The sequence below is a fragment of the Myodes glareolus genome, chromosome 2 (assembly GCF_982192425.1).
Source record: "Myodes glareolus chromosome 2, mMyoGla1.1, whole genome shotgun sequence".
NCBI lineage: Eukaryota > Metazoa > Chordata > Mammalia > Rodentia > Cricetidae > Myodes > Myodes glareolus.
In genome coordinates this window covers 39,900,522-39,923,188 of record NC_142027.1, presented here as the reverse complement: position 1 = coordinate 39,923,188, position 22,667 = coordinate 39,900,522, and the positions used below count along the sequence as shown (strand labels likewise).

Below are 22,667 nucleotides of genomic sequence, written 5' to 3'. Positions count from 1 at the left end.
ATTAAGCTTTTTTAGCACTAGAGGAGTTTCATTCTTTTAGTGAAATCAATGAAAAATATATTCTTTAAAAGTTCTCTCAGATCTCTTGATATTACATTAAAAAGTCAAAGTTTTTGTTTCATTGTGACAATGTCCTAAATAACTCAGGCTAATCTTGATCTCAACTTAGGCTGGCTTTCAATTCCCAATATTTCTAACTCAGTTTCATGATTACAAGGATTATAGGTGTTTGACATCACACCCAACTCCTTAAAGACTAATTCATGACTATTAGAGTCACTTACATAAGTAATAGGTATCATCTGTTATACTTTTACACACAAATTTGAAAATTGTTTAGTTATTTATAGTTTATATTTGTATGAAATTATTCATATTAAAAAGGTATAATGACCCATTAAAGCACCAATATACAATTGCCACTAAAGAATGTGTTATCCACAATGCAAGTATTCCCTACTTGAAAAGACTGGCACTTGTGAGGTCTGGGTTACCTCACTCAGTAAAGCGTTTTCTATGTCCATTCACTTGCATGCAAAATTCAAGATGTCATTGTTTTTTATCACTGAGTAAAACTCTAAAGTGTATATGTTCCACACCTTCTTTAACCATTCTTCTATTGAGGGGCACCTAGGCTGCTTCCAGGTTCTGGCTATTACAAATAGTGCTGCTATGAACATAGTTGAACAAATGCTTTTGTAGTATGTTAGGGCATCTCTTGGGTATATTCCTAAGAGTAGAATTGCTGGGTCCTGAGGTAGGTTGACTCCCAGTTTCCTGAGAGACTGCCACACTGATTTCGAAAGTGGCTGCACAAGTTTGCATTCCCACCAACAATGGATGAATGTTCCCCTTACTCCACATCCTCTCAAGCATAAGCTATCACTGTTGTTTTTGATTTTAGCCATTCTGACAGGTGTAAGATGGTATCTCAAAGTTGTTTTGATTTGCATTTCCCTGATCGCTAAGGAGGTTGAGCATGACCTTAAGTGTCTTTTGGCCATTTGAATTTCTTCTGTTGAGAATTCTCAGTTCAGCTCAGAACCCATTTTTTTAATTGGGTTAATTAGAGTTTTAGTATCTAGTTTCTTGAGTTCTTTATACAATTTGGAGATGAGATAATCCAGACCCAAAAAGATGAATATGGTATGTACTCACTCATAAGTGGATTCGAGCCATAAATAAAGGACATTGAGTCTATAATTCATGATCCTAAAGAAGCTAAATAAGAAGGTGAACCCAAAGAAAATCATATAGTTATCCTCCTGGATATTGGAAGTAGACAAGATTGTCAGGCAAAGTTGGGTGCGTGGGTGGTGTGGAGTAAGGTGGGTGTAAAAGGAAATGGGTAGAGAGAAGGGAGAAGAGGAGGATTGGGGAGAGCTTGGGGGAATGGGATGGGTGGGATGGAGGAAGGGTGGATATGGTAGCAGGAACGTAAATATCTTAATTAAGGGAGCCATTTTAGGGTTGGCAAGAGATTTGACTCTAGAGGGGTTCCCAGGTCCAAGGAGATGTCCCCAGCTTGTTTCTTGAACAGCAGAGTAAAGGGTGCCTGATCTGGCCTTGTCCCATAGCCACACTGATGAATGTTTTGCATATCACCATAGAACCTTCATCTGGCGATGGATGGAGAAAGAGACAGAGCCTCACATTGGAGCACTGGACTGAGCTCCCAAGGTCCAAATGAGGAGCAGAAGGAGGGAGAACATGAGCAAGGAAGTCAGGACCGCAAGGGGTGCATTCACCCCCTGAGACAGTGGGACTGATCTAATGGGAGCTCACCAAGTCCAGCTGGACTGGGACTGATGGAGCATGTGATCAAACAGGACTCTCTGAATGTGGCTGACAATGAAGGCTGACTGAGAAGCCAAGGACAATGGCACTGGGTTTTGATTCTACTGCATGGACTGTCTTTGTGGGAGCCTGATTTGTTTGGATGCTCACCTTGCTAGACCTGGATGGATGGTGGAGGACCTTGGACTTCCCACGGAGCAGGGGACCCTGAATGCTCTTGGGACTGGAGAGGGAGGGTGGGGAAAGAAAAGGGAGCAGGGGAGTAGGTGGAAATTTTTAATAAACAAATAAATTAAAAAAAATAGTGGCATTCATCCCTTGTATATAGAGAACGTGTTGATGATGCAGTGCACACCTTGAAGTGATACTTTCTCAGTTATTTCTGAAACAGGATTGATTACCAGTTTTTAAAAGTCTTGTGTAAAAGGTTCCTGTCACTCCCAGAAAATACAAGAGACGTTGTGAAGCTGTTCCTAAAATACAGGTTCTCACATCAATATTATGTATGGAGTGGCTTCTTTGTTAATTCTTCTCTCTTTTACTATTTAACAAAATGTATTACTTTATTTAATTACAGAGAACAGAAAATGGACAGAGAGTGAGAGAATTTGGAACACAGTCCTAATGAGTTGTCTCCATTAAAGCCTTCCCCTCAGGGCTCAGGAAGCTATGAAGAAGAGGAGCAGAAAGATTGTAAAAGCCAGAGGGAATGAATAATACCATGGAAAGAGTATCTTCCAGAAAAAACAGGACCGATGTACATATGAACCCATTGAGAGAGTTGCAGTATGCACAGCACTGATGCACATATGAACCCATGGAGACTGTTGCACAGAGCCTACACAAGGCCAGACCAGATGGGGTACCAGCATGGAGATGCGGAAGTGAGCAAAAATCTTTCATTTCTAGCTCAGAAGTTATCTCTATTTGAAAACCACTTGCAAAGAAAAAATTAGTTTTCTACAATGGAGTCTAACTAGACATAAAAACCTCACTTAAGGAAAGACCCATGCCCAGAAGTAAATCGGCAACTGAAAATGAACTCAGTGGTATTTCTGGAGACTTTTTATCTCGTATTACCTTGTCTGTGCATTTTTTTATCTTAATGATATTTGATTGTGTATTATGGTCTCTAGTTGTGTGTGTGTGTGTGTGTGTGTGTGTGTGTATGTGTGTGTGTGTGTGCATGTGTGTGTGTATGGTGTATGATGCTTTTTTTTCTATTTTTCAAATTCTGGTTTACGTGAGGTGTCCCAGACCCAGAAAGACAAATATCATATGTACTCACTCATAAGTGTCTTTTAGGCTTAAAGCAAAGAAAAACCAGCCTATAATTCACAATCCCAGAGAACCTAGGACCATAAGAGAGACATATATAAATCTAATGTACCTGGGAAGAAGAAAAAGACAAGATCTGAGTAAATTGAGAGTGTGGTGTATCATAGGAGACAGCGGAATGGGAGGGGAGAGGAAAGGGGAGGAGTGGAGAAAAATATACAGTTCAATAAAAACAATTAAAGAAAAACTTATTGGTCAATAGCTAGGAAAAAAGGTATAAATGGGGTGCCAATTTAGGATACAGGGAGAAAGCAGGGTAGTGTGAAAGAGTCAGTTGAGAGGAGACATGGTGAAGCAAGATGAACTTGCCTTGCTAATAAAGGTACTTCCATGTGTCAGGGTGAAAAAAAAAGTGTGATCCTGATTACAGTGTAATTACCAATTTATTAGTGCATCATGAGAAAAGCAATTTCACAATACATCTTTATTTATATTTTAAAGCATTTCAAAGGAACCCTTTCGGCTTTTAATTTAACTGAAATATTTTATTATTCAACATGAAAAAGACTGAATCTGTTAGATTTCAAGTATGAACACGTAAAATAAAGATATAAGGGTATTAGTCATCCCAAGAAGAACAACCAAAAATACTTTTTTCTTTTTTAAAGAAATCCATGCAAGACAGTGGTTATTTATCTCTGCCCAACACAACAGTGTTTGCATCTTTCAAGAAATCTCTGTGACTTTATATAGTAGTTGCTTTTAGTGTTGTCAAATAACAGAATAAATCACGCTTTCGCCTTGTCTGCTACAGAAGATAAAACAGAGTCTGTTTTCAGGTTCTGAAAGTAGCCATCAATTGTTAGCCTTGCTTGCTTCTTTATATGGGGGATAAAGCCTGTGCAGACCAGCCAATGATAGAAAAATCACCATTTTCCACAATGTAGCACAACTTTACAGCTTTATTGTTCCTTATTTATTGATATATATTTCACGAATGTCTAGTTTGCACTAAGCTCAGATGGGAACTAGTAACTGGCTACTACCACAATTAATTTCCATTCACGCATACTAAGAAACAAATAATAAAAAGCTCCATTGTATAGTGATACATGACACAAGGGAGTAAAACAATGACTACCAGCAGATCACTACTTTAAAAAGCTACAGATACAATGAGGATACTAGTAATTTTTATTTATTATTGTCTCAACATTTTAGCAATACATTTTCTTGATAGTTCTCTCATGTTACTTGTGAGGTCTACAGAAATAATGACACCTCCTCGAAAATTCTATTAACTTCTATGGAAATAGAATGAGTTTTAAATTTGTAAAAGAACTCTGATTGAATATTTAATCCATTGTACTTTCATTCAAACTTTTATTTGGTTTTAAGGGGCATTCCCATCTCTCAGAGTCAAAGACTCATGTGGTTATAAAGACAATTCCTGATTAACTTTGCTAAATGGAACTTAATATAACTGCTAATAACATGAATGTTTACACTGCATGTTGCTTCTCTGCTAAGACTTAAAAAATTAAAATACAACTGTTTAATTATATACTTTCTTTTATTTCATTCATTCATTACAGACCCCAAAGAGATAGCTAAAATTGGAGATTGAAAGGGCGCAGCTCAGTTACTCTGTGTGTGTGTGTCTGTGTGTGTGTGTGTGTAAGAAGGAATGATATTAGCAATCCTCCATACCTTAGAGTATAATTAGACAAGAAAGTTAAACTTCTATATTGTAAAGTTCTAGAATTGAGAGTTTTGATTTGTGCCTCAAGTTTTAAAGACTTATTTATTTTATCTTACATGTATTTGTGATCTGTTTGTCTGTATGCATGTCTGCACATATGTGCCTTGACCATGAAGTTGAAAACAGGGATTGTGACCCTTTGAAACTGGAGTTATGAACAGTTGTTATTTGCCAAGTGGGTGCTGGTAACCAACTTTGGTTTTAAGCAAGAGATGCAAGTGCTCATTATCCTTTAGATATCTCTCTGGTCATGTGATACTTCAACTTTTAAACTGCGTACATTTAAACCATCAGTTAAGCTCAGCAATTTGAGAATAGTTGTGTGATTTGTAATAGAAGGCGAAACAGATGGAGATTATGGTAAATATAAGAAACTTATTGATGAACTGGGATCTCCAATAACATGGAAAGCAGTCCAAGACTGTCACATTTTTGTGTAAATTAAGATATACAAACATTGCTTCTTTTTACCCTGTTGTTAAATATATAACCTCAGTGTAGGCAGCCTAAGTTTAAGGAGACTTATGAGTACAGAAAGAAGAAGTTACAAAAAATTTTCATGATCTGCTGCTTTCAACCCCACGTGTCACAAACGACACACAAAAACCACACCCAAGGTTTTTTTTTTTTAAATAGCCTTAAATTTGTCCTTGTTTTAAAACTTAGGATCTTACTACCAACAAATCAGTAGTCTTTTACAAATGATTCTACAGTTATAAAATAATTCTGGAGCCCCGCCAGCCATCCCAGCTTCTATCCAGAGGGCCTTCGGAGTGGTGAGTTGATTCGGGTCCCCGTGGGCCCAGCGAGGGGGAGCTAGGACTCTCCCCGACCCCATAGACTCCCAGGTCAGCCTGCTCTGCTGGCTCCACCCTGCTAGCTTCCCTGCCAGCCATCCCAGCTTCTATCCAGAGGGCCTTCGGAGTGGTGAGTTGATTCGGGTCCCCGCGGGCCCAGCAAGGGGGAGCTAGGACTCTCCCTGACCCCATAGACTCCCAGGTCAGCCTGTTTGCTGGCTCCACCTTGCTAGCTTCCCCGCCAGCCATCCCAGCTTCCATCCAGAGGGCCTTTGGAGTGGTGAGTTGATTCGGGTCCCCGCGGGCCCAGCGAGGGGGAGCTAGGACTCTCCCCGACCCCCATAGACTCCCAGGTCAGCCTGCTCTGCTGGCTCCACCCTGCTAGCTTCCCCGCCAGCCATCCCAGCTTCTATCCAGAGGGACTTTGGAGTGGTGAGTTGATTCGGGTCCCCGCGGGCCCAGCGAGGGGGAGCTAGGACTCTCCCCGACCCCATGGACTCCCAGGTCAGCCTGCTCTGCTGGCTCCACCCTGCTAGCTTCCCCGCCAGCCATCCCAGCTTCCATCCAGAGGGCCTTCGGAGTGGTGAGTTGATTCGGGCCCACGACAGGGGCCCAGCGAGGGGGAGCTAGGACTCTCCCCGACCCCATAGACTCCCAGGTCAGCCTGCTCTGCTGGCTCCACCCTGCTAGGCTCTCCCACCTGCCATCCCAGCTTCCATCCAGGTACAAATTTCTATATTTCTCCCCTCCCACTGAGCCCATAAAATTTCCCCAGCTCAGCTGCCTTGCACACTGGGCCTGCTCTATAGGGGCATCCCGGACAGAGGCAGTGCCTGTGGTTCAATACCCTGCTTGGGGAAAGGTAGGCATTCTATCAGTGAACTCCCTGCCCAACAAGGGAACCTGACCCGATACCAGAAGTTTCAATAGAGAACATTTGATCGAAGAGATGGGCAGACGCCAAGGCAAGACCTCCTCCAACAATCTGAAAAACAACATGAAAATATCGGATCCCAATGACCCTACAACAGAAGGATTTGAACACTCTAACCCAGATGAAGTGGAAAAAAGTGCCATTATGAAAGCAATAGAGTCCCTTAAACAGGATATGAATAACTCCCTTAAGGAACTGGTCGAGAAGTATAACAAAAAGTTTGAAGAAATGAGTATAGAAATGGATGAGAAATATAACAAAAAGTTTGAAGAAATAAGTAAATCCGTGAGTGATACCCTGAGAAACCAAGAAAAAACAATCAAACAAGTAAAGGAAACAGTCCAAGAATTGAAAACTGAAATGGAGGCAATGAAGAAAACACAAAACGAGAACCGGCTGGATATGGAAAACCTAGGTAAACGAGCGGAGACTACAGAATCAAGCATAACCAATAGAATACAAGAGATAGAAGAACGAATCTCAGATTCTGAAGATACCATAGAGAAAATAAATGCTCTGGTCAGAGAAAACGGCAAATCCAACAAATTCTCTTCACAAAACATTCAGGAAATCTGGGACACAATAAAAAAACCAAATCTAAGAATAATAGGAATTGAAGAAGGAGAAGAACTGCAGATCAAAGGCCCAGAAAATTTATTCAACAAAATTATAGAAGAAAACTTTCCCAATCTAAAGACCGATATTCCTATGAAGGTTCAAGAAGCATACAGAACACCGAATAGATTGGATCAGAAAAAAACATCCCCGCGCCATATAATAATCAAAACACAAAACATAAATATTAAAGAAAAAATTTTAAGAGCTGCAAAGGAAAAAGGTCAAGAAACTTATAAAGGCAAACCTATCAGGCTTACACCGGATTTCTCTATGGAAACCATGAAAGCCAGAAGATCCTGGATAGAGGTACTGCAGAAACTAAGAGACCATGGATGCAAACCCAGACTACTATACCCAGCCAAGCTATTGTTCACTATCAACGGAGAAAACAAAATATTCCAGGATAAAAACAAATTTAAACAATACGTAGCTACTAATCCAGCCTTACAGAGAATATTAGAAGGAAAATCACTACCGAAGGAATCCAACATTCCCAACACGATCTACAATAACTCGAACATCTAGCGACCATTCACAAGCACAAATCAAAGAAGAAAAACACATACACTCTACTACTTAAAAAAAAAAATGACCGGAGTCAACAACCACTGGTCATTAATATCACTTAATATCAATGGACTCAATTCACCTATAAAGAGGCACAGACTTAGAGATTGGATACGAAAACAGGATCCAACATTCTGCTGTTTACAAGAAACACACCTCAACCACAAAGACAGACACTTACTCAAAGTAAAGGGTTGGGAAAAGGTTTTCCAAGCAAATGGACCTAAGAAACAAGCGGGCGTGGCCATTCTAATATCTAACAAAATCCACTTCAAACTAAAATCAATCAGAAGAAATGGAGATGGACATTTCATACTCATAACTGGAACAATTCATCAGGAGGAAGTCTCAATCCTGAATATCTATGCTCCTAATATAAAGGCACCCACATATGTAAAAGAAACTCTTCTAGAACTCAAGGCGGTCATCAAACCACACACACTAATAGTAGGAGACTTCAACACTCCTCTCTCACCAATGGACAGGTCAATCAGACAGAAACCAAACAGAGAATTGAGAGACCTATTGGAGGTATTGAATCAAATGGACTTAACAGACATCTATAGAACACTCCACCCAAATAGGAAAGAATATACCTTCTTCTCTGCAGCTCATGGAACCTTCTCGAAAATTGACCACATACTCGGTAACAAAGCAAACTTCCACAGATACAGAAAAATATTAGTAACTACCTGTGTCTTGTCAGATCACCATGGACTAAAATTAGAATTCAACAACAATGCTCCCCCCAGGAAGCCAACAAACTCATGGAAACTGAACAGTCAACTACTAAATCACCCCTGGGTCAAGGAAGAAATAAAGAAAGAAATTAATCTCTTCCTTGAATTTAATGAAAACAAAGACACAACATACTCAAACCTATGGGACACTATGAAAGCAGTGCTAAGAGGAAAGTTCATAGCACTAAGTGCCCAATTAAAGAAAGCGGAGAAAGCACACATTGGAGACTTAACAGCACACTTGAAAGATCTAGAAAAAAAAGAAGCTGATTCATCCAGGAGGTCTAGAAGACTGGAAATAATCAAACTGCGGGCTGAAATCAACAAAATAGAAACAGAGAAAACAATCCAAAGAATCAATGAATCAAAAAGCTGGTTCTTGGAGAAAATCAACAAGATTGACAAACCCCTATCCAAGTTAATCAAACGGCAGAGAGAGAACATGCAAATTAATAAGATCAGAAATGAAATTGGGGACATAACCACAGACACAGAGGAAATTCAGAGAATCATTAGATCTTACTATGAAAGTTTATATGCCACAAAGTTGGAAAATGTAAAAGAAATGGACATTTTTTTAGATAAATACCATATACCAAAGTTGAACCAAGAACAGGTGAACAATCTAAATAGACCTGTTAGTCGCGAAGAATTAGAAGCTGTTATCAAAAATCTCCCTACCAAAAAAAGCCCAGGACCAGATGGTTTCAATGCAGAATTCTACCAGAACTTCCAGGAAGAGCTAATACCTATACTCCTTAACGTATTCCACAATATAGAAACAGAAGAGTCACTGCCTAACTCCTTTTATGAAGCTACAGTTACCCTAATACCAAAACCACACAAAGACACAACCAAGAAAGAGAATTACAGGCCAATCTCACTCATGAACATCGACGCGAAAATTCTCAATAAAATACTGGCAAACCGAATCCAAGAGCACATTAGAAAAATTATCCATTATGATCAAGTCGGCTTCATTCCAGAGATGCAGGGCTGGTTCAACATACGCAAATCTATCAATGTAATCCATCATATAAATAAACTGAAAGAAAAAAACCATATGATCATCTCACTAGATGCTGAAAAAGCATTTGACAAAATTCAACACCCATTTATGATAAAGGTGTTGGAGAGACTGGGGATACAAGGATCATACCTAAATATAATAAAAGCAATATACACCAAGCCGACAGCTAACATCAAACTGAATGGAGAGAAACTCAAAGCCTTTCCACTAAAATCAGGAACGCGACAAGGCTGTCCACTCTCTCCATACCTCTTCAATATAGTGCTTGAAGTTCTAGCAATAGCAATAAGACAACATAAGGGGATCACGGGGATTCGAATTGGAAAGGATGAAGTTAAACTTTCGTTATTTGCTGACGATATGATAGTGTACATAAGCGACCTCAAAAACTCTACCAAAGAACTCCTACAGCTGATAAACACCTTTAGTAATGTGGAAGGATACAAGATCAACTCCAAAAAATCAGTGGCCCTCCTATACACAAAGGATAAAGAAGCAGAGAGGGAAATCAGAGAAACATCACCTTTCATGATAGCCACAAATAGCATAAAATATCTTGGGGTTACTCTAACCAAGGAAGTGAAAGACCTATTTGACAAAAACTTTAAGTCTTTGAAGAAAGAAATTGAGGAGGATACCAGAAAATGGAAAGACCTCCCCTGCTCTTGGATTGGGAGAATCAACATAGTAAAAATGGCAATTCTACCAAAAGCAATCTATAGATTCAATGCAATCCCCATCAAAATCCCATCAAACTTCTTCACAGACCTTGAGAGAACAATAATCAAGTTTATATGGCAAAACAAAAAACCCAGGATAGCCAAAACAATCTTATACAATAAAAGAACTTCTGGAGGCATTACCATCCCTGACTTCAAACTCTATTATAGAGCTACAGTATTGAAAACAGCTTGGTATTGGCATAAGAACAGAGAAGTCGACCTATGGAATCAAATAGAAGACCCAGATATTAACCCACAAACTTATGAACACCTAATTTTCGACAAGGGAGCTAAAGGTATACAATGGAAGAAGGAAAGCATCTTTAACAAATGGTGCTGGCATAACTGGATGTCAACCTGTAAAAAAATGAAAGTAGATCCATATCTATCACCATGCACAACAATCAAGTCCAAATGGATTAAAGACATCAACATTAATCCGTCCACTTTGAACCTGATAGAAGAGAAAGTGGGAAGTAGTCTACAAGATTTAGGCACAGGAGGCCTCTTCCTAAGTAGGACCCCAGCAGCACAGACAATAAGAGAAACAATGAATAAATGGGATCTACTGAAACTGGGAAGCTTCTGTAAAGCAAAGGACACTGTCAGTAGGACAAAAAGGCTGCCTTCTGACTGGGAGAAGATCTTCACCAACCCCTCATCAGACAAAGGTCTGATCTCCAAAATATACAAAGAACTCAAGAAACTAGGCACTAAAACTCTAATTAACCCAATTAAAAAATGGGGTACTGAACTTAACAGAGAATTCACAACAGATGAACTTCGAATGGCCAGAAGACACTTAAGGTCATGCTCAACCTCCTTAGCGATCAGGGAAATGCAAATCAAAACCACTTTGAGATACCATCTCACACCTGTCAGAATAGCTAAAGTCAAAAACACCAACGATAGCCTATGCTGGAGAGGATGTGGGGTGAGGGGAACACTCATCCATTGTTGGTGGGAATGCAAACTCGTGCAGCCACTGTGGAAATCAGTGTGGCGGTTTCTCAGGAAACTGGGAGTCAACCTCCCTCAGGACCCAGCAATACCACTCTTGGGAATATACCCTAAAGATTCCCTAACATACTACAAAAGCATTTGTTCAACTATATTCATAGCTGCACTATTTGTAATAGCCAGAACATGGAAACAACCTAGGTGCCCCTCAATAGAAGAATGGTTAAAAAAGGTGTGGAACATATATACATTAGAGTTTTACTCGGCGGTTAAAAACAATGACATCTTGAATTTTGCATGCAAATGGATGGAAATAGAAAACGCTTTACTGAGTGAGGTAAGCCAGACCCAAAAAGAGGAACACGGTATGTATTCACTCATAAGTGGATTCTAACCATAATGAAAGGTCTTTGAGCCTATTATTCGTGATCCTAGAGAAGCTAAATAAGAAGATGAACCTGATGAAGATTATTTAGCTATCCACCAGGAGGTAGGAAATAGACAAGAGTCCCAGGTAACCTCGGGTGCATGGGGGGGTGGGAGGGTCGATGGAGGGGGAGAGGACTAGAGAGAAGGGAGTAGGGGAGGAACGGGGAAAGCTTGGTGGCCGGGGATGGGGGGGGGAGGGAGGTAGGATGAATATGGGATCAGGGAACAATATATTTCAACTAAGGGAGCCATTTTAGGGTTTACAGGAGACTTGATTATATATGGGATCCCAGGTCCAAGGAGAAATCCCCCAGATTGCTCTCTGGACAGAGGAGAGGTTGCCTGAATCGGCCGTGGCCCATGACCATACTGATGTATATTTTGCTTATCACCATAGATCCTTAGTCTGGCGAAGGACAGCTATGCAGTCGGAGGCCCACATTGGAGCAACGGATTGAGCCCCCCGAGGTCCGGAGGGGGAGCGGAAGGAGGAGGAACATGAAAGACGAAATCAGTACTGCGAGGGATGCTATCACCCACTGATACAAGGGAACGGATCTGATGAGAATTTACCAGGGCCAGTCGGACTGGGACTGAACGAGGACGTGATCTAGCCAGATTCTCGGAATTTGGCCGGATTCTCTGACTGTGGCTGGCCTGGGGTCTTTCTGAAATGCCATTGACTATGACACTGGGACCTGTTTCCTCTGCATATGCTGGATTTTGGGGATCCAGTCTGTTTGGACGCTCGCCTTCCTGGACCTGGAGGGAGGGGGAGGGAGCTGCAGCTTCCCACAGGGCAGGAAACCCTGACTGCCCTGGGGGACGGAGGGGAAGGAGGGGGGGGAGTGGGGGGAATGGGAGGGTGTTGGGAGGGGGGGCGGAAATGGAAACTTTTATAATTTAATAAAATTTACTAAAAAAAAAATAATTCTGGAATTTTCAAAACACATAAACAATAAGCAGGCTACAATGTCTATCCAGCTACATATACTGATTCAGAAATGGTCATTTTTGAGTGGTGATTAAAGAAATTCATAGACTTAAGATCCATGGGCCATTGAGGATGATGGATAAAAATATATCATTGAACCCATGGCCATGTCTTTTAGGGACACTTACAATACTTGCATAGAAAGACTGTCATTACTAAGGAGCAGCCAACTCTTTCAATATTTATTCTTTTACAGTTAATCATTCTATTTATTTAGCTTTTTATTTTTTCATAAATACATATAACCAGTAACTGTGAATGGTAGTTGCCTTATTGTGCAACAAATATCAGAATTTTTTGCTTCTATTCAATTGTCCTTTGGTGCTCCTAGACCCCATGAACCCTTCTCTGTCACACTTTCCACATTCTAGCAATCAGCATTATATAGTCAGATTCACCTTAACATCAAAATATGAGTGAACATGTGTTCACTTCATGATGGTAATTTTATATTTACTCATTGCAATATAGTTTTAGAAATAGATGGTTTGTTGTTTAGTGTGTGGCTCACAGGGCATCCAAATCTACTTAAACCCAACAGAAGGACTTTTTAGTTTTTGGTAAATTAAGATAAGCATGTTAACTTAGTGGGAACGCTATAGACTATTACTGATATGAGATTTTCTCCAGGTACTTTAAAATTCCTCATATATGGTATAATATTTTTGTTGAAAGATGATTACTATGCTTTGGATAACATTTAACAGAATCCATCCCCATTTATACAAATACACTCTGATTTAAATTTGTTCTACATGTTACATAAATTGTTCATTTTGCTTCATGTGAATTAAGGTTGACATGTGCCTCTTAAAATCTCTGTTGAACACAGTGAAGTACCAGACTCTCTCTATATATATACAAATTCTTAAATACAAGAATTCTGGATTCCTAAGTCACTGTTTTCTGTCACCAGGGAACACTATGTTGATTTTTCTGGTCTTTAGGAACTGGGTTGGCGCAACTACAAAAGTTCTGAAACAAATGAAACAGAACACACAATGCAAATTTCTCAGAAAAATGAACATAAAAGGCATATTTCCAAGGGACACATGCCGAGAAACATTGCCACCATATTAAATTTGGATTGACCTAGATCTCTGTGTCATTTCAGATGTGAACTAAAAGTCTATATAGAATAAAATAGCTTACTAGGACTGAAAAAGGGGGAAAATCTAAAATAAAGTAAGCAGAAATGAAGTAATAAACACAATAATAATGAGAAAATGTAAATGAGAATTATCATGATAAGATGATTATACAAGATCTAAACAAGGACAACAGCTATGGACATTCTGAAGTGGATAAGGGGAAGACTTCAAATGCCCAGCCCTTCACAAGTAAACAAACAAACAGACAAACAAAAAATAATACACAGCTAAAGAATGTTGAGAGTAGGAGAAACAGTCTTCTCTAGGATGATCACATAATTTTGTTATTCAAACTTAATAGCCAATTCTGAAAACATATACACAAATGACATCATACAATTATACAAAATGAGTAGGTTGTATTATATGTGTGTGTGTGTGTGTATTTCTTAATAATTGTTACGTGTATACTTATATACACATAACAACAATTAATGAAGAAAAAGCCATGAATTTAAGTGAGAGGAAAGAGATAAGTATGGATGTATGGGAGAGTTTGAGGTGAGGAAAAGAAAAGTTGAAATGATACAATTCAGTCATAATCTCAAAAATTAAAATAAGAGTTAATAATATCTCAATAAGTGAGATAAATCCTTAAATAAGCTGATTTTAAGTAGAAAATCATGACTTGAATTCTGTGATGATTCTGACATATTCAAAATGGAGCTTTAAAGATGAATCCAGGAGATGTACTGTCTCTCATGAACACGTCAGATGAATTACGGAGCTATAGGAGGAAGTCTTTTTCACTTTCTCACTCTTTTTCTAAGGAGCAGAAAAAAGAAAAGTATCTTGTCACATTGCCATTAAACTTAAAACCAAAATTATTGGAACTATAGATAACTCTCAGAGCATAATGACAATTGAAAAGCTCCGAGAACGGCCATGGGCACAGAGAATAGGAAATAATATCACCATAGTACTTAAGAAAAAATTATGGCCATGTAATATTTTGTGCCAAAATAAATTTTCCAAGATGAGATCCATTATTAAAACTGTGTGTATATTGTTATTAAAGTTGTTTCTGTACATTGAATTCAAGACTTCATACATGATATTCACTGATCTGCATCATTGTAGTAATATAATAAACTATTTATTTTTATTTTATATATATTGTTTGCCTGTGTGTGTGTGTGTGTGTGTGTGTGTGTGTGTGTGTGTGTGTATGTACATCAGTAAGCCAGAAGAGGGTATCAAATCCCTGGAAACTGGACTTACAAATGGTTGTGAACCACCGTTTGTGAACTGAGAACTGAGTGTGGGACCTCTTGAAAAGCAACAAGTACTCTTAACCACTGAGCCATTTTTTTCTAACTCCTTAAAGAAAAACAAATTCTCATTAAGAGGGAATGTAACTACTAATGCACATTGCCAAATGAAATTATACAGGACATAGTTCATGAATAGAATATTTACTTCCAGAAGAAAGGAGAAAAAAATCATAGAAAAGATGTGGCAAGCATAAAGATTACTTGGCTATCTTTTACTTCTAACTTTTGACTCAATGAAACTGCTAATATTGTTGACATACATGTTAGATTAAACTCTAGACGATATTCCAAAAGGAAGAGATAATTTGAATAGTTCCTGGTTGTAAAGAGAGCAGAGACACTGAATAAATTTATACTCTTTTGAAAACACATGTATTAAAACATTAAACACTGATTCTATAGAAATATAATATGTAACTTTCAAGCCAGTGTTGTAAAATCAAAATTAAAATTGATGTTAAATATGATTAAAACTACTTCCTAAATATTTTAAATTTAAGTCAGCTTATCACTTAGCTTATATTAAAGATTGTGGCAATGAACTAACTGTAATTACTCAACTTCATTCTGTCTTGCTGGGAAATAATTCACTCTATTTTTAGATTCAGTCTTCTTGATTTCATATTCTTCTCAAGTGAGATGATAGTCTCGGATGTCTTCAGTGAAAAATGGCTTTGTTAGGAATCAAATGTTATATTGCCAGAGTTTATATTTAGTGTGTGAGAACCTTCCAAAGTAGAAAATACTGTTTGGTCCTATAAGCCTGCCCTTTTTGTGAGATAACAACTTCACCTTCTAGCTTTACATCATATCCTCAAACTCCCTGGTTTAATGCCAGAAAATCCTTGTGCCCAGGATTTCTTTATGCTCTCTGCTCTCACAGTTATCTCTGATAACATGATTGGACAGAAGATCCTAAGCTCCAAGCATAAATGCTTCTGAACTGCAGAAGAGGCTGGGCTGTGAGGTCTTAATAACAACTCTCTCAGGGAGTCCAAATCAATAGCTCTGTCACTAAAGGCCTTGCTTATCCCATTCGACTCTGTGAACAATTACGCAATGGTCTGAGTATAGCGACCATCCTACCCTTCTGAATGTCAAAGAGCCTCAGCGGAAATATTTATAAGAGCTTCTTTCTGGACGAAAGCAATGCTGCACGATAATAGTGCACATTTCACTTACATACACAAAGTGAGAATTTATTCAGCTCTAAGAAAAAAATAGAATATGAAAATATCATGAAATAAGTGCACTTTGGAACCATGATATTAAGAGTATTGGATCAAATGCAGAAAGACAAAAAGCACAATTCATTCTCATATGTGGGTCTCAGCTTGCAATGTATACATGCATGTGTGTATTTGAGTATAAAGGTGAGTGGGGTATAAAGTAGTAGAGCAGAGGGCAAGAGGGGATTAAAAAGAAGTACTATGGAAAAAAGGGGAACACAATAACGTATGTAACATGGAAATAGGAATGGTGACTGAGTAGAGGCTACAAGGAAGTGCAGGAGTGTAAATGGGTGCAGAACAGTGTAATGGGTGCAGGGCGGTATAAGGGAATTCAGGACAATGTGAAGGAGTACAAGACAGTGTAAGGAGTACAGGATAATGTAAGGGGTACAGGAGAGTGTAAGGGGATACAGGACAGTGTGAGGAGATGCAGAACAGTGTAAAGGGTGCAGGACAGTGTAAGGGAGTACAGGAAAGTGTAAGGGAGTGCAGGACAGTGTAGAGCCATGCAAGACAATGTAAGTGAGTACAGGAGAGTAGAGGGGGAGCAGGACAGTGTAAGGAGGTACAGGACAGTGTAAAGGGTACAGGGAAGAGGAGATGGGTGCAGGGCAATTAATGGGTGCAGGACAGTGTATAGAAGACAGGTAGATAAATAGGGAAGCAAACTTCCTAAAACACATGTCCGTAAGGAATGCACGCTAATTACTAATATTGTGTATGCTAACTGACAAAAAAAAAACACTGTAAAACAATTGAAAGAGAATCTCATTTCAGAAATTTAATCTCCACTGCCAAATGAAACTGGTTGAATTATATCATGTGATCTCTCCAGGCCTTACTTCTTGCAGCAGATGTATAATCCAACACAAACATGAACATGTCAATAAGGTTTATCCTAAATTAATGTTCATGAGGAGCTTATTGTGGATTCATGTTACTTCAGAACACACAAAAGAATAAAACTTGCATTCAAATTTGCATGCTAATTGGTTTCAGTTATTTCTTACATAGTTTTAATAGTCTTGGATAGACGAAATAAAAAGCAATTGGATGTAAATTAGCACTTTAAAAATCAACAATCTTTTGCTCAGATCTTAAAAGTAATGTCATAAAGTAGACTAAATTCAAACAATTAAAATTATGTCAGCAACAGTATGCTAGCATGACAGTTTTGTTTAGGAAGATATTTAAATGATTATGAAACATAGGTTGGTACTTAGGATGAAAAACTGATTTGTTATGAAAAATTTGAAGCATTTGGATTTGGTTTTAAAATTTAAAATTTACACTTAAAATAATATTTCTCTTTATTTGATTGATATAGCTACAATCAGAGTGCAGCTCTTATTTTTTCTCATTGAATCTGGGTATAAGTCTATGTTAACAATATTATGCAAAAGGAAAGGGAAATTCACAACTTAGTAATCTACTTTTTAGAATACAATCTCATAATAAACTACTCAAGTAGAGGTAAATATGTATCATCAATGGACTTTGAAGGTGTGGGTTTGACAGGTCATGCTAGGAGTGATGTTAAGGAAAAGAAAGAGTCATTTAAGGTCACCCATTCCCAGATATTAATTAGGAGCTGTGACTAGATATGTCAACATTGTCTAGTGCAAACTGGATTGTCCAAGGCCTGTGACATCCTTTTTGATGTATATAACAGATGCCTTCCATATCAAGGAATTCCTTTGGGGCACACAAATACTACCATGGTGATATCCTTTTACGCAGTATCATGGTTGATGTCAGCAAACTCTTTCACAAAGAGCTTGGTTATGGTCTGATAACATTCTTAAGATTAAGAAAATAGCAGCTTCTACTGCCCAGACAAGGACTGAGACAATACTGTATTTTCCAAAAAAAAGAAAGAGCCTAAAGCAAAAACACAGAAAGGAATATAGTATACCTGAAAACAGGAAAAAAAAAGAAAAAAAGAAAGAGTAAATATTTTCTTGACACAACAACAACAACTTCTAGAACCAGAGTTCTAGAAGACTCTTAAAACTTGGTTGCTTACTCAATCAGCACTAAGCTATTCAGCTTTCTGCATGTACTAGCTAGTTTTATATATCAGTTGACATAAACTGAAGTCATCATCATTGTGAAAATGCCTCCATAAGATCTGGCTGGTAGACATTGTCTTTTTAAATTACTGATCGATAGGGGAAGGACCAATCCATTATGGGTGGTGCCATTCCTTGGCTGGTGGTTCTGGGTTCTATAAGAAAGTAGGCTGATCAAGCCATGGGGGAACAAGTTAGTAAATAGCATCCCTCTATTGCCTTGCCATCGGTTCATGCCTCTAAGTTTCTGCCCTGTATGTGCTCCTGCCATAATGGCATTTGATGATAAGCTGTTATTTGAAATTGAGTAATATAAACCCTTTCTTCCACAAGTTGCTTTGAGTCATGGGATTTCATCACAGCAATAGTGAACCTAACTAAGGCACTGCATTAGAGCTCAGAAAGCAAAGCTTTCTTCTGTCTTCCTCTTTCTACATTCCACTTTTGGATGGACAACAGACAGACTACAAAACCTGCTTACCCTAATTGTCTCTGGGACTATGTTCCCTTACAGGAGGCCCTGCCCAGGAAACTGCTTAGAAACTTTTGCTACCATGCTTGCCTCTTTCCTTGACTTTAACACAAAAATAATAACTTTAGTTTTTGCTGTCTATATCTTAGCTCTTGGCAGTTACTTAGAGTTCAAACTCACAAGGTCTGCTGCTTAGTCTCTCAAACTTCAAAATTTTGTTGAGTTCTTAAATTTTAACAAGGACCAAAATATGTGAAAAAAGGAACCCTGCATCTCCTTGTGACAGACAATATGGAATTATAGTATAAATTCCCTTTCTGTGGGCTTGCTGCATGTCGGATCCTAAATCTCAAGTTTATTCAAGCAAAGTTTGAAAATAGCCACTGCCTCTCAAAGGCCAAGCAAAGAGCTGAACTTCCATTCTCAATATAATGTTAGTAGGTTTTGCAATCCCAAGCAAAACATTTCTGTTTCCAATAATTTCATCTTATCATTAGTGAAATGAGGATAGCAGCATTTTTTAGATAGTTACAGATATAAAGCCCTGAGAGATAAGGAGGAGAAACATGTAACCTGATGGATGTGTTTTACTCTTGCTGCTTTCCTTTCTCACTGCCTTGTGGTCATTCACACAAACCCATTTCTTTTCTTTTTAATTAATTAATTTGTTTGTTTGTTTGTTTATGAAAATTTCCACTTCCTCCCCTCCTCCCCATATCCTCCCATTCCCCCCACTCCCTCTCCTCCTCCCCCCACTCCCTCTCCTCCTTCCTCTCCAGTCCTAAGAGCAGTCAGGGTTTCCTGCCCTGTGGGAAGTTCTTACACTATATTGCACAGGTGATTTTTAAAATACAACCTCTTTATCTGATAGATGTAATGAAGAAGACGCATGCATAATTATTACAAACTATAGCACAAAAGAAAGGAAGAGGGATTATTTTTTGTGAAAACTAACCTATATAAACAATTACATTTAATTAGGTAAGATTAATGAAATTCATGGATAGAAAACGCAACCAATAAAAGAACCAAGCTCTTAAATAAAGCACAGAAAACATTAAGAGACATGAGGAACACACACATTGTTCAAAACCAGTAAGTCAGAACAACAGGTAAGATTTGTCAAGGTTAAAAAGCCAAAGGAGACCAAATCGTGAGGTTTTTTGAATGCTGTAGTGAATAGTTATTTTCCACAGACCTACAAAAGCATTTAGAGAACATAAGGGACTCCCATGACGCCAAGTTAAAAACTGCAATGGCCTTTGCTTTGTGTCCTAGTTTTCTCTTCTATTGCTTTGATAAAACATTCTTATAATAGGTTATTTAAAGGAGGGAAGTGATTATTTGACTTATTCATCCACATCACAATGAATCACTAAGAGAAGTCATGGTTGAAACGCAAGCAGAATCTGTAGAGGAACACTGATTACAGGCTTGCTATCTGGCTTTCTTAGAGATTTCATAATAGTTCACCTAGGTAGTATGCTGGACCCTCCAATAACATTTTTAAAAAAATTACAATATCCTAGAGCAGTGGCCTCAGGTTGAGCGCTGGGCAATCCTTCGACTGAGGTCCCTCATCCAAAGTTAGTCTAAGTTGGATCAAGCTGACAGTAAGCAATAAACAGGACGCTTTGGGATTGACTGGATTATGTGATACAGAGTAGAATAACAATGAGATGGAGCAGGGTTTTGGAAGGCACCAAGGAAATTGCTTTCAAGGTCAACTTATGATACAGATTTTCAAATAGGAGGAGATTCAAGTATAGTATTTCACTCTCATCTGAAATAGATTTTGATGAAGCTATGTTGGGCTTCAGCATGATGCCATAAGATGGAAGCACAGGTTTATGTAAGGAAGGAAGGACATTAATGGGGTGGGGAGAACATAGTGGAATGAGGGTCAGTAGCACAGCAGCAGCCCTTAGTCAATACAGTATCAGCTATTTAATCCTCACAGGTCCTTCCTTCTACACTTTTACACCCATGAAACATGAAAAATGTTTAATATATAACCTTCCTTTTTTTGCCTTTTCTTTCTGATCCTTCAATGTTGTAGGAAAGATTAAGATAATTTCTGTAATCTTTGAAGACCACCTAGGGAATAATTCTGGGAAGGAAGAGATAATCTTAAGCACTCCAACTCTGGTCAAGCAATCAGATGGTCTCATAAGGAGGCTCTAGATTTTTCTGTCTCAAGCTTATCTACTACAGGGATATACTAAGTCATCGATGTGTCTGGACAACTGTTCTGTGTTGTTTTCTCTTAAAGAAATAAATAACCTACACAAATGTCATCAAGAAGATTAACTAAAAGAATACACATTTAAAAATAACAAATATAAATTATTATTTTATCAAAATAAACTAAGCCAATAAAGTCAAATACAAACAATGCTTCTCTTTTCCCCCTCATTAGACGTGTAGTCAAGTTATAGTTTGAAGTGCTAATTTAATTCATATACATATATTAAGATCATGAATAAGTGTATTCATATACATTTGAATACTTTGACATTTGCTATGAAAAGTTCAGAGGTTTGGCTGTGATATAAAGTGTTGGCAAAGAATAGAAGCAATAATATGTCTTATTAATGTAGGAAAGAGAGGAACAATATGAAAGTGCTCAAGAAAATGAATAGCTTAAAATGGAAAGCATATCTTTATAAAAATCTTGACATCTACTCTGTTTCCCACTTGTTTGAAAATAGCAGGTTATTATTTATAGTGGGAACCATATATATTTAGAAGTTTTATGGTTACTTCATCTCGATTATGATTATTACCTTATGTATAAAGTCAATGTTTTTTTTAGTTAGTAATTTAAGGACATAACATCCAAGTTTAATTCTGATTTTCTGTGCTTATTAGAAATGACGAGTGTCTGTGCAAAACACAGAGCCTTTTGTTTCTATGACCAGAGGAAGGGTACTAAAGCTAACGTTGCAAATGCAAACACTCAGTCTCAAAATAAACTAATACTAGTTATCTTTTCCTTAAAACCAGAACTGCCAAACAGTTAGTGAAAAGTTTATTCCTTATATAAAAGTGAAATTTCAAATAGAAATCTTGTTAAATAAAATATACATAGGATCCTAGATTTATAATATTTACCCAGAGATCTTTTGTTTTCCCAAAATTGTTGAGGAGTTAATTAATGTTTATTTATGGCATTTTCTAAGGCAAGGGAAATCCATAGGCCATCTCTTTTAGGATAATTCATAATTTATATTTTCTCTACTATAAAATCTTGATATAAGTGGACAAAATGTTAGTTTTTTAATTTCTGTTTAATTTTAATAAAATATCTTAGTGATTAAATTGTAGAGACTCTTTCATGCTTTAAGCAACAAATAAAAAACTTCTCATGCCACTATTAATGTTTTCCAATTCCAACCATGACCATCAGTTAATGGTTTAGTGAAATTTGTGATAATCAACAGCTCATGTGCCCCATGATTAAACCTGTGGATATTCACTGTTATTACTCAATATTTATGTATGTACTTACATATGAATATATAAGAGAGCATATTCTTTCCCATCTTTCTGTCTTTCAGCATTTTAAACAAATGTGAATGTAATGCCAGTGTATAAGTGCATAAATATAATATAGTGCCAGATAACAAATATCCCTGGGAATAGTTTACCACTGAGAATAGAACATGTTTAGTCCACCACTGTGTACAAAATGATCACTGTATTTCTACACTGTATCATTTGAAATTTCATTTTAAATGTAGGTAAACAAACGGTCTTTATTAAGGTTAACTAAAAATGTTAAATATATATTTACTTAATTAAAAGCCTCCATAAGATGATTAATGTGAGAGAAAAA

The 22,667-nt window shown here is 37.8% G+C and overlaps 1 protein-coding gene across 2 annotated transcripts in view; it reads right to left on the bottom strand.

Moving 5' to 3' along the window:
- Epha6 (EPH receptor A6) overlaps positions 1-22,667 on the bottom strand; it is a 917,499-nt gene that overhangs the window by 735,951 nt on the left and 158,881 nt on the right. The window lies entirely within an intron of this gene.